The following is a 13061-nucleotide window of genomic DNA, read 5'->3' on the forward strand; positions in this document are numbered from 1 at the left end:
CGAGCAGATACTAACGATCGAAGGTTCTTGACTTTCTCTTTGGCGGAAAAATTTTCATCTTTAAATTTTTCAACCATAAACTTGTTACAGTTTAAGCGGTATCCAAGGTCACAGTAAGATTTTAAAAGAGATTCCACATTCTTCCCATCGAGAGTCATTACAAACGAAGTTCTATTTTCCCAATCACACGATATTTTTTCACAAACCTGACTCGCCAGTTGAGATTTACCACTGCCAGGATTACCAGTGATGTAGAAATATGTCAGTTCGTTATTGTTATTATTCCTTAATTTTTCAAGATCGTTTATGATTTTATCTTGTAATTCAGTGCGTTCAACGAAAAAATGATTAGGTTTTGAAGGAAGCACTTGGAACGAATTAAAACTGTTACGATGATTTTTTATTTTATTGATTTCATCGAGAGAAAATTTCAAATCTTGAAATGATTTTTCAATGATGTTGACTATGTCATCAAAATCATCATCTGAGTATTCGCTTTCATACCAATGTGCGTACTTGTTTCTTTCACAACGAAGTGCATGAACAGCATCCTTTGTGTTTTTATCAAGATGTCCGCTAATCGATTTTGAAAAAAGTATAGCATCGAATAATGTTGTGCAGTCCCATTTACTTGTGTCTCCATCTTGATATTTTAACTTTAGTGTTTTATCCAACTTCCTACCGGATTCTAAAGTGCAAAATTTTTTGCCACTATTTTTGGTATCGTCCCATTCGCCATGTGTTAATTTGTAACGAGAGTTCCATTCTTTGATGAAAAATTGAGCAAGTTCCGTTTGTACAACATTGATTATTTGCTGAATGTAAAGTAGATTTCTGCTTTCTCTTGATTCCATCTAAAAAAGAACATGATGTATCAACAAGACAGTTAAAATCATCAATTTTGAAAGTTCGACCAACATCATATATCACTCTTCGTTAAAGTCGAGGATATACATGATGAAATCAAAGTTATTTATTCGTTTATAAATTCAACTTCACCAAAAGCATGCAATTAATACAAATTGAGACATAGACAACTACTAAATGGCAGAGATAATGCTACAGCTTTTTCCAATTATAGCAGCTTTTCAACAAAACATTAAAAACAACATGATATTCCACTGGATAGTACATGTGACTTGTTACAAGACAGACATTGCTGGTGCTAGATTTTTATGTCTTTGGATCGTCGATGTCAAATATCGTTTGTAATGGCGAAAATCCAAGTTAGAAATGCTAGGATACCTCTGTATTGACGGTATTTCTATACATCAGTTGATTGTTACTTGACACGTTAATTCACACTTTACCTTACATACCTTAACTGACATGCGTGGCATTCAAAATTAGACTATTTACTTTAACTTGTTTTGTTAGAATTAAAACAGCAGAAAAAGCAACCATCTTAAAAAAGCCTAATATGTCAGGTGAATGTTGATCAAAGTGGACTTAGTAAAGAAAAAAGCGGTATGGTGTAATAAGTGAGAAGGGAAACAGTTCCTTCAGCAAAAAGTGAAAAGACTTGCTTCTAGAGATAATTTAAAATATTAAAATAGCCTTGGCTTGAATTGACTAATGCTACGAGTTTATTTTACTTAACCTTGTTACTAGCACATGTTGGAAAATAAACCATTATAATAATTCAGGTCGCGTGACGTGAAGTAAAATTGATTACTGTTAACCAATGGGATAATAGAGCAGGGCATGTTAAGAAAAGTTTCATTTTTTTCAAGGGTAATCTAGTTGAATATCGTAGCGAACTGTGATACATTATGTTCTTTAAACGTACGACACTTTGCGTTGTAAATATCGTGAGACTTTTCGCAGATTCATACCGGGGAGGCGACTAACTTGCGAAACACAAAAGCTTTTTTGCTTCTGAGAATTTTGACAGCAAAATATACAAAGATGGAAAACGTTAAAGGAATGTTACAGAATGATGCAGATCTAATACTAAATACAAAAAAAAGATGAAAAGACTCACGCTGCTCACTGATCATTTAGGGTGAAAGGAGAAAAAAGGAGTACAGCAAAAGCAAAAGTGAACACCAGCATTCTTATAAATGAATATGTCACTCACGAGGACATTTTACACTTATTGTCTACAAAAAAGAACAATTTAATCTGTTACTTCCACTACAAAGGAAAAAAGTCAGCATATTGTGCTAAAAAAGATGATAAAGAAAAAATTGATTAGGTGGCGTTTATCACAAATAAAAAGAGAATAGATTTGATTGGATAATTAATTCTGGTGCCACTTAGCATATGAAGTGTGAACATGACTATTTATCGGACTATGAAGAGTTGAGAAAGCCAACGAAAGTAATTCGTGGGGATGAACGTTTAATATTGGTTTATGGGAAAGGAACTTACCGCGTGGCCATTAATTTATATAAGTCACATCAACGCAGCGTAATCTGGAGCAAAGTGCAACATTTCCAATTGAAAATGAGATATCTGAGCGGTTAAACTAAGCTTAAATTTCAGAGTCAGCCAGTGGCTTCTCCGTGATGTATGTAATGTAAGAAAAGTAAAATTTAACACATTTTTTTGAAACAGAAAATATATGGCGGCCGTCAAATAAAGACACTTTGCGAGCAAATTTTAATTGGTTCAACAAAGTTCTGTTGGGTTAACAGGTATTTTGAATTATTTTGTATAATACGAGGGGGATCAGTTGCGTGCTAGGAACACTCCAGGGGGGGCAGTCAGGTACTAGCTGCTACTAAAAATGAGCCCTAAATATAGACACTTTAAAAACGGGGCCCAAAGCCTGATCCGAGAACCCAAGGTGCGAGTCGTGTTTGGGGAGTCCGAGGGTAAATGCTCTCAGGGAAAATTCTTTATTAAGAAGCCATTTCATGGACTTTGAGGAGTGAAATCATTCTAACCGTATAATGCCAAATGCGTTTCTCCAATGCAATTTTAAAATTTGACGCCCTTATTCCTTACAGCGCCTCTTAAAAATAAACATCTGAGGGAGCCACGGCCCAGCCCCCCCGTCCAGCACGTCACTGGGAGGATGTTGGTAATTTCTCCACAGTTTTTTAGGGTGGATGTTGTTGCTTAAACTGAAACATCATTTTATTAAAAAATGCCTTTGACAACTTTTATATTTGAGATTTTAAATACCGTACTTTTAAAAGTCAGGGTTCTTCTGTCGATGACTATGAATGTACAAGCTTCAAATGTTTTTTAGATTATCTGTGTTGTGGAACAGTTATATTAAGTAAAATTGAGAATTGTGTGTCGACTGCGCGTAAAGTAGGATAGTAAACAGTCCCAAAAACGAATTGGCAGACGCATAACTGCTTTGTGCTAATGTGCAAAGGAGAAAATTGCTACACGTGGTCCTTCGAGTCGGAGATATTTTAGTTGGAGATCTTTTTGGAAATTCAAGTTAGTTAGTCCAATAGCAGAATGGATGAATTTATGAAAAAGAAACGAGTGCACGCAGGACATAGAGGATCAGCGAGAAAAATTGCTAGTAAAATAAAAGAGAAAATACGAGAAACGGACGGCGAGATCGATAGAAACGAACTGAGACAACTACGATATGGATAGAACGACAAGATCGCAACATTGAAAATCGATGACGCAATTATCGATATGCTGAACGATAGCAATGAGGAAAATGCGGAAGAATTGGGAAAAGAATTTGAAGATGCGGACGAGATACAGGCAGAATTTGAGAGAGCAACTATGGATGTGAACGACATCGTCAAGGAGTCTAATGTCCCAGTTAAAACGGCAGCAACGAAATTAAATGGCACGCTGAACAGCAGTGTAAGTAGTGAGACGCGCAGAGTTATAAGAGCAAAACTCCTAAATGTGGAAGTAAAGAAATTTAGCGGAGGGCTGCAAGAATGGCAAGAGTTTTTGGATTCGTTTGATAGTGCGGTGAATAATAATGACGGATTGGCTGACATAGCAAGTTTGCGTATTTAAGAGTCTTTTACTGGAACCTGCAAGATCGACAATATTAGGTTTTGCCCTAACTTCAGCGAACTATCACGAAGCTGTAGAATTGTTGAAACGAAGATACGGGAAAAAGAATGTGATCAAGAAAGCGCATATCTAGGAGTTAATGAACGTAAAACCCGTAACGGACGAAAGAGACATCGAAAAGCTTCGGCTGTTATACGACACCTGCGAGACAAGCTACCGGGGTTTGAAGGCCTTAGGAGTGGACAAAGCCGTATATACTTCCATCGTAATACCGGAAGTCATTGCGTAGTTGCCGGACCCTTTAAATTGACAATTACAAGAGGTTCGATTTAACGGAATGGTCAATGAAAGATACGTTGAACGCAATTCTTAAAGAGTTGGAGCTTCGAGAAGCTCACACACCGATCGGCGAGAAAACCAAGAGACAAGATGGGGAGAAACAACGAGAAACGTCGCGACAAAGACATGTGGCGTCATCATCATCACTGAACGCGAAGCACGAGATTTGCAACGAGGAGTCAATGAACGGTAAAGCGAAAAGAAAATGCGTTTATTGTCTCGGGGAACACAATCCAGAGGAATGTAAGAAAATAACCAAGGTAACTGAGAAAAACAACTCATTCGTAAGTACGGAAGATGTTTTATTTGTTTGAAGAAAGGACATGTCAGTAAGAATTGTAATAGTAATGATAAATGTAATGCATGTGAGAAGGCACACCATAGGTCAATTTGTGAAGTCAATGGGATTCTTACAGGCGATGTTCAAACCAATCATTCTATTCTGGGATCACATTGTAGGGTAGCATTACAGACAGCACAGGCTTTCATTAAGGGAGATAAGGGACGTGTTAGGGTCAGAGTGTTGTTTGATTCAAGAAGTCATTTGTGAATAGAAAGATTATACAGAGAGCAGGTACTTAGGCTAGTAGAAAATAATGGATAGAAATCAAGTTGTTTGGTCAAGAGAAGGCTAAAGGTAAGTTGCGAGAAGTATTTTAATTAGAGTTGTCGTCAGTTATGGAGGGAGAGAGTGTAAGCATCGAGGCATACAGTGTAGACTGTATATCTCAAATTAGGAATGAACATGTAGAGTTGAGAAAGATGGATTATTCACATTTAAAGAGTCTGTGGTTTTCAGATGTTTGCAAGGATAAGGAAGTTTTAGATATTAAAGTTTTGATTGGGGCAGATTATCATTGGTGGTTTCAGGAAAGCAATGTTGTTCGGGGACAGGTAGATGAACCAGTTGCTGTGTCTACTAAGTTAGGTTGGGTGTTGTCCGGCCGCATGAAAGGGAGAAATTTGATAACATGCACACTCAAGTAAACTTCATTGCGCATGAAAGTTCAGAAAATTTAAGTTTAGATAAGAATGTCAATCATTTGTGGGATTTTGAAACTTTAGGAATAGCAGAGGAAGATTATTTTCATGAATTGTTAAAGGATTCTATTGTGTTTAATGGCAACAGATACAGTGTCAAATTGCCTTGGAAAGAAGGACATAGTTTAGACTATACAAATTACAGCATAAACTTGAGAAGATTCAAGGGTCAGTTAGTACGGCTGAAAAGGTAACCAGAAATTTTAGAAGAGTATGATAAGACAATCAAAGATCAATTGAGGAAGGGTATTATAGAACCAGTGATAAAACTGGAGCAAGCTGATAAAATACATTATTTACAACATCATGCAGTTATTTGCAGAAAGCAAAACAACTAAGGTAAGAGTTGTTTATGATACATTGTGTAAAGAGTCACCCAAGGCTGCCTCGCTCAATGACTGCTTGCATGTGGGACCCAAATCAGCACCATTGCTCTTTCATATTTGATAAAGTTTAGAGAGAAGAGAGTCGCTTTAGTGGCAGATATTGAAAAGGCATTTTTGAATACAGAAGTTGATACTTTGTACTGGGACTGCCTAAGATTTTTATGGGTTGATGATGTAAACAATGAGAGGGTGAAGCCTGTAGAATATTGATTTTGTAGAGTAGCGTTTGTGTTAACTGCTCTCTATTTTTGTTGAATGCGACACTGCAGTATCATTTAGACACATTCATAGAGATGGAACAAGCACACTGTTAAAAAACTCAAAGATAGCTTTTATGTCCAGGATCTAGTGTCCGGTGAACAATCCAAGAAGAAAGGAATGAGGTTGTATGAGTCAGCAAGTGAACGATTGGCTGCAGGAGGATTTAGGCTTAGGAAGTGGCTAAGTAACGATGAGAATGTTTTGAAAGAAATAGAATAGAGAGAAAGAAGCATTTTGAGGAAAGAAGGGCAGAATTAAGTAATTCAAAAGTGGTTGATGAGCAAACTTATGCCAAAGCATCAGTTGGGGAAAATAGTATCAGTGGAAGTTTTGAGAAAGTACTAGGATTGGGATGGGAGTGTAAGTAGGATCACTTTGTATTTAGCCTCTGGAAATTGTGTGAAAGAGCAAAGGCTATCATACCAAGTAAATGAAATATACTAAGTATACTTGCAAGATTATTCGATCCCTTAGTTATTATAAGTCCAGTTGTAGTTTGTGCTAAGTTATTGTTTCAGGAGCTGTGTATTGAGAAATCTGATTGGGATAATGAGCGAGAAGGTGACAAGAAAAAACGTTAGGAAAGGTGGATGGTGATTTAGAGAGAGTCAGGGATTTAGTTGTGGCGAGATGTGTGTATGGTAATTTACTTGGTAAGGTAAAGTGTTATTTGCATGGGTACGCAGATGCCAGGCAAAAGGCATACTGTGCACTCGTATATTTTGTGACAGAGCTAAACGGTGCCTACCACGTAGAGTTGCTTACGTCGAAAACAAGGATAGCGCCAATAAAATTGCAGACAACTCCCGGATTAGAAGTGATGTCAGTTGGAATATTAGCACAGTTGATGGACGCAGTGAAGTTGGCCTTAGAAGGTTATGTTCAATTTAATGGTAAATACTATTGGTTGGACAGTATGACTGCATTGTGCTGGATCGGTAATAGGGGAGAATGGAAACAGTTTGTGCGCCATAGAGTTAACGAGATTTTAAGATTGAGCAGGAAGGATGACTGGAAACATTGGCGGGTGTAGAAAACCCAGCGGATTAGGTTCAAGGGGATTTACGGCATCACAATCAAAGGAAAGTGAAGGGTCCGAAGTGGTTGTCAAGTCCCAAGTGTGATTGGCCAATGCCAAAAGAGGTTAAAACAACAGACGAAAGTCTTGTGGAAGTCGGGAAGACAGTATTAGCTAACACACAGGCGGTAGATAAAGATTGTGTGATAAAATTTGCAAATTTAGTCAAATTAAAGTATACATCGCATTATTTTCCTTCTGTGTTTCAAGAACAATTTGTCTTGATTTAGTTGATAGTTTATGTGCACGCTGTTTATTGAATTGTATGCGAAGATTTACTGCTAGAATGGGAGCACCCTCCCTAATAGTTTAGGACAACGTCAAAACATTTAAAGCAACTGAGAAAGCGTTGAAGGGGATTTATGGAAGTAAGGAGGTAACATCTTGATTGGAAAGTAATCGGTTGATATGGAAGTTTAATTTGGCGAGGACACCTTGGTGGGGTGGAGTTTTTGAGATAATGGTAGCATTGGTGAAAGGTTGTCTGAGGAAGGTGTTATGTAACGCTAAATTGAGCAAGAAAGAATTGTTAACAACATTAGTTGAGGCACAAGGTACGTTAAACTCTAGACCATTGACTTATGTATATGAATATGAAGTGAATGTAGATGTACTGACTCTTGCACATCTTATGTTTGGAAGAAGATTATTTCTTCCAGACGAAGGAATTCTGCATACTATTAATGACAAAGATGCAGGAGTGGTCAAGCGTAGGTTTAGGTATTTAGCAAGATTGAGAAAGCATTTTTGGTCCTGGTGGAGGAAGAAATACAGCGTCTTACATGTAGAAAATACAATCATGCTATTCTTCCTCATCAAACTTTTTAACAGGTTTTACTGTTTTTACCTAACATGCAGCTTATGGTCAATAGTTAAAAAGTTGGTATATCAACTTAGACATGATTTCTCAGGCATGTTTATCCATACTTCATCTATAGATGTTTCTTTAGCTAATTTGTTAAGTCCGTAATGTGGATATAAATCTCGCTTTACTTTTGTAAAATTACCTTTGTTTTAGAAGTAAGACTTCATATCTGACGATCTCGTCGTCCAAATTAAGCTTGCTTTAGTTCTTTACATGTCACATACCTAACAAAAGATGAGAGATTTAATATAAAGAACGCGACCACATACATATCAGTTTGAAATTCCAAAGGACTACTTTAAATAATATAAAGTTAAACAAGCTTAAATTCAGGAATAAAGGGATCATCTTTCTAAAATAGGATTTGAATGTGAATGATTAAGACACAATTTTTTAAACTTTAAATCGATTTTTTCACTTCGCTAATTAAAAATTCCATACACGTATATTATTGCAAAAGTCAGTTTATATTATAAAAAGACCTTTGTTATTGAATAATCCATCGTAAATTATCAATACATTTTAATTATCAACTGCACGCAATTGTAAATACTTATGATCAATAGAAATCACTATGCATATAACAGTGAAGGATGCAATGAAAGTAAACTTTAACACTGTTAAACTGAAATATGATCAAAAGTATAGTTTTGAAAGCTCTGTGTTGCATGAATCAACATTTTACAAAAAATAGATTCGGTCGCGTTCTTCCTCTGTGTGTAAATCCATTCTTCCTGTGTTTAACTTTTGCTAATTTTTCAAATTTCCTTACTTATAAAAAAAATGGTTTGTCGTATACAACTATGAACATTTTGCTAGACACACAGAGATTAGTCAAAAGTGCCGTCAGCAAAGAAGGGAGGTGATGCATAATTGAACATGTGCCCACCCCGTACATAAATTTTTATATAAGAACCTCATGCAGAGTACATAATAACATTGAGATTAGTCAAATTCCAAAGGACTACTGCTAAATCTTATAAAGTTTCACAAGTTTCAACTAAGGAATAGAAAATCATCTATCTAAGACAAGATTTGAATGCCAATGATTAAGGCACGATTTTCGCAACTGTGAATAGAGTTTTTTCCATTATTAATGAAAAATTTCATACATTTATATTCTTGCATAAGTCAGTTCTTATTACAAAAAACCTTTGTTATTTAATAAACCATTGTAAATTATGAATACGTGGCAAACATCAACTGCACGTAATTATAATTACTTATGATCAATAAAGACACTGTGGATACAACTGTAAAGGTTGCAATGAAAGTAAACTTTAAAACAGTTAAACATGATCTAAACTATAATTCTAACAGCTCACTTTGTTGCATGAATCAACATTTCCCAAAAATAGATTCGGTTGCGTTCTTTCTCTGTGTAAATACATTCTTCCTGTGTTTAACTTTTGCTTATTTTTCAACTTTCCTTACTTATAAAAGAAATGGTTTGTTGTATACAACTATGAACATTTTGCTAGACACACAGAGATTAGTCAAAAGTGCCGTCAGCAAAAAAGGGAGGTGATGCATGATTGGTTATGTGCCCCACCCCGTACATAAATTTTTACAAAAATCCACTTTTTTTCCGTACACAAGTATAGTTTATATAGAAAAATTCAGCGTGCTACATGTAGGAAATGTTCTCATGTTATTCTGCCTCCCCCATACGTTTGAACAGATTTTACTGTCCTTTACCATGCAGCTTATTGTCAATAGTTAGAAAGTTGGTGTATCAACTTAAATATGATTTCTATTGAATATTTAGTCATACATTATCGAGATGCTTCAGTAGCAAAGTTGTTATGTAAAGTTAGTAATATAGTTTCAGAATCTCACTTTACTTTCGAAAAGGCACCTACGTTTTAGGAATAAGACTTCATACTTGACGACCGTGTAGACAAAAATTATGCTTGCTTTAGTTCTTTACATGTCACATATTTTACAAAGATAAGAGATTTAATATAAAGAACGCGACCACATACATATCAGTTTGGTGATGATAATTCATACCTTATTGTTACATCAATCTTTTATCCATGTGAGTTTTGTTACATAAACACATTTAAATAACGAACGAAGATGAAGAGTGAGTCAGGATCTCTTTCAACAAACAGTATTATAAAATATTAATGACGCCTATGTAGAACATTCTAGTTATATAACTGAGTATACATCACTGACTAAAAACAATTTTTATTGAAATAAAAATACATAAATAAGAACCTCATGCAGAGTACATAATAACATTGAGATTAGTCAAATTCCAAAGGACTACTGCTAAATCTTATAAAGTTTCACAAGTTTTAACTAAGGAATAGAGAATCATCTATCTAAGACAAGATTTGAATGCCAATGATTAAGACACGATTTTTGCAACTGTGAATGGAGTTTTTTCCATCATTAATGAAAAATTTCATACATGTATATTCTTGCATAAATCATTTCTTATTATAAAAAGACCTTTGTTATTTAATAAACCATTGTAAATTACGAATACGTGGCAAACATCAATTGCACGCAATTATATTTACTTATGATCAATAAAGACACTGTAGACACAACAGTAAAGGTTGCAATGAAAGTAAACCTTAAAACAGTTAAACATGATCTAAACTATAATTCTAAAAGCTCACTTTGTTGCATGAATCAACATTTCACAAAAAATAGATTCGGTTGCGTTCTTTCTCCTGTGTAAATACATTCTTCCTGTTTTTAACTTTTGCTTATTTTTCAAGTTTTCTTACTTATAAAAGAAATGGTTTGTTGTATACAACTATGAACATTTTGCTAGACTTACAGAGATTAGTCAAAAGTGCCGTCAGCAAAGAAGGAAGGTGATACATAATTGAACATGTTCCCCACCCCGTACATAAACTTTTACAAAAATTCCCCTTTTTTCCATAGACAAGTATAGTTTACGAAGAAAAATTCTGCCTCCTACATGTAGGAAATGTTCTCATGTTATTCTGTCTCCCCCATACTTTTGAACAGATTTTACTGTCCATTACCATGCAGCTTATTGTCAATAGTTAGAAAGTTGGTATATCAATTTAGATATGATTTCTCATGCATGTTTATTCATACATTATCGAGATGCTTCAGTAGCAAAGTTGTTATGTAAAGTTAGTAATATAGTTTCAGAATCTCACTTTACTTTCGAAAAGGCACCTACGTTTTAGGAATAAGACTTCATACTTGACGACCGTGTAGACAAAATTATGCTTGCTTTAGTTCTTTACATGTCACATATTTTACAAAGATAAGAGATTTAATATAAAGAACGCGACCACATACATATCAGTTTGGTGATGATAATTCATACCTTATTGTTACATCAATCTTTTATCCATGTGAGTTTTGTTACATAAACACATTTAAATAACGAACGAAGATGAAGAGTGAGTCAGGATCTCTTTCAACAAACAGTATTATAAAACATTAATGACGCCTATGTAGAACATTCTAGTTATATAACTGAGTATACATCACTGACTAAAAACAATTTTTATTGAAATAAAAATACATAAATAAGAACCTCATGCAGAGTACATAATAACATTGAGATTAGTCAAATTCCAAAGGACTACTGCTAAATCTTATAAAGTTTCACAAGTTTTAACTAAGGAATAGAGAATCATCTATCTAAGACAAGATTTGAATGCCAATGATTAAGACACGATTTTTGCAACTGTGAATGGAGTTTTTTCCATCATTAATGAAAAATTTCATACATGTATATTCTTGCATAAATCAGTTCTTATTATAAAAACCTTTGTTATTTAATAAACCATTGTAAATTATGAATACGCAAACATCAATTGCACGCAATTATAATTACTTATGATCAATAAAGACACTGTGGATACAACAGTAAAGGTTGCAATGAAAGTAAACCTTAAAACAGTTAAACATGATCTAAACTATAATTCTAAAAGCTCACTTTGTTGCATGAATCAACATTTCCCAAAAATAGATTCGGTTGCGTTCTTTCTCTGTGTAAATACATTCTTCCTGTGTTTAACTTTTGCTTATTTTTCAAGTTTTCTTACTTATAAAAGAAATGGTTTGTTGTATACAACTATGAACATTTTGCTAGACTTACAGAGATTAGTCAAAAGTGCCGTCAGCAAAGAAGGAAGGTGATGCATGATTGAACATGTTCCCACCCGTACATAAATTTTACAAAATTCCCTTTTTCCATAGACAAGTATAGTTTACGAAGAAAATTGCCTCCTACATGTAGGAAATGTTCTCATGTTATTCTGTCTCCCCCATACTTTTGAACAGATTTTACTGTCCATTACCATGCAGCTTATTGTCAATAGTTAGAAAGTTGGTATATCAATTTAGATATGATTTCTCATGCATGTTTATTCATACATTATCGAGATGCTTCAGTAGCAAAGTTGTTATGTAAAGTTAGTAATATAGTTTCAGAATCTCGCTTTATTTTCGAAAAGGCACCTACGTTTAAGGAATAAGACTTCATACTTGACGACCGAAAAGACAAAATTATTTTTGCTTTAGTTCTTTACATGTCACATACTTTACAAAGATAAGAGATTTAATATAAAGAGCGCGACCACATACATATCAGTTTAAAAATGGTGATAATAATTCATACCTTATTGTTACATCAATCGTTTATCCATGTAAGTTTTGTTACATAAACACATTTAAATAGCGAACGAAGATGAAGAGTGAGTCAGGATCTCTTTCAACAAACAGTATTATAAAACATTAATGACGCCTATGTAGAACATTCTAGTTATATAACTGAGTATACATCACTGACTAAAAACAATTTTTATTGAAATAAAAATACATAAATAAGAACCTCATGCAGAGTACATAATAACATTGAGATTAGTCAAATTCCAAAGGACTACTGCTAAATCTTATAAAGTTTCACAAGTTTTAACTAAGGAATAGAGAATCATCTATCTAAGACAAGATTTGAATGCCAATGATTAAGACACGATTTTCGCAACTGTGAATGGAGTTTTTTCCATCATTAATGAAAAATTTCATACATGTATATTCTTGCATAAATCAGTTCTTATTATAAAAAACCTTTGTTATTTAATAAACCATTGTAAATTACGAATACGTGGCAAACATCAATTGCACGCAATTATAT

General features: G+C 34.5%; 1 protein-coding gene, 1 long non-coding RNA gene and 1 pseudogene across 2 annotated transcripts in view; 2 read left to right on the forward strand and 1 right to left on the reverse strand.

Annotated features, from left to right (window-relative positions):
- LOC124456693 (eukaryotic translation initiation factor 3 subunit D-like) overlaps window positions 1-13061 on the forward strand; it is a 77068-nt gene that overhangs the window by 21568 nt on the left and 42439 nt on the right. The window lies entirely within an intron of this gene.
- Window positions 1-13061, forward strand: part of LOC124456682 — a 68551-nt pseudogene that overhangs the window by 6842 nt on the left and 48648 nt on the right.
- LOC124456742 lies at window positions 1732-12571 on the reverse strand. The gene is made up of 3 exons (XR_006952434.1): window positions 12546-12571; window positions 8061-8142; window positions 1732-2102 (listed from the first exon to the last, which is right to left on the reverse strand). It is a non-coding gene; the product is annotated as an uncharacterized LOC124456742 (long non-coding RNA).

This window comes from Xenia sp. Carnegie-2017, unplaced genomic scaffold, assembly GCF_021976095.1.
Source record: "Xenia sp. Carnegie-2017 unplaced genomic scaffold, XeniaSp_v1 HiC_scaffold_6, whole genome shotgun sequence".
Classification (NCBI taxonomy): Eukaryota; Metazoa; Cnidaria; class Anthozoa; order Malacalcyonacea; family Xeniidae; genus Xenia; species Xenia sp. Carnegie-2017.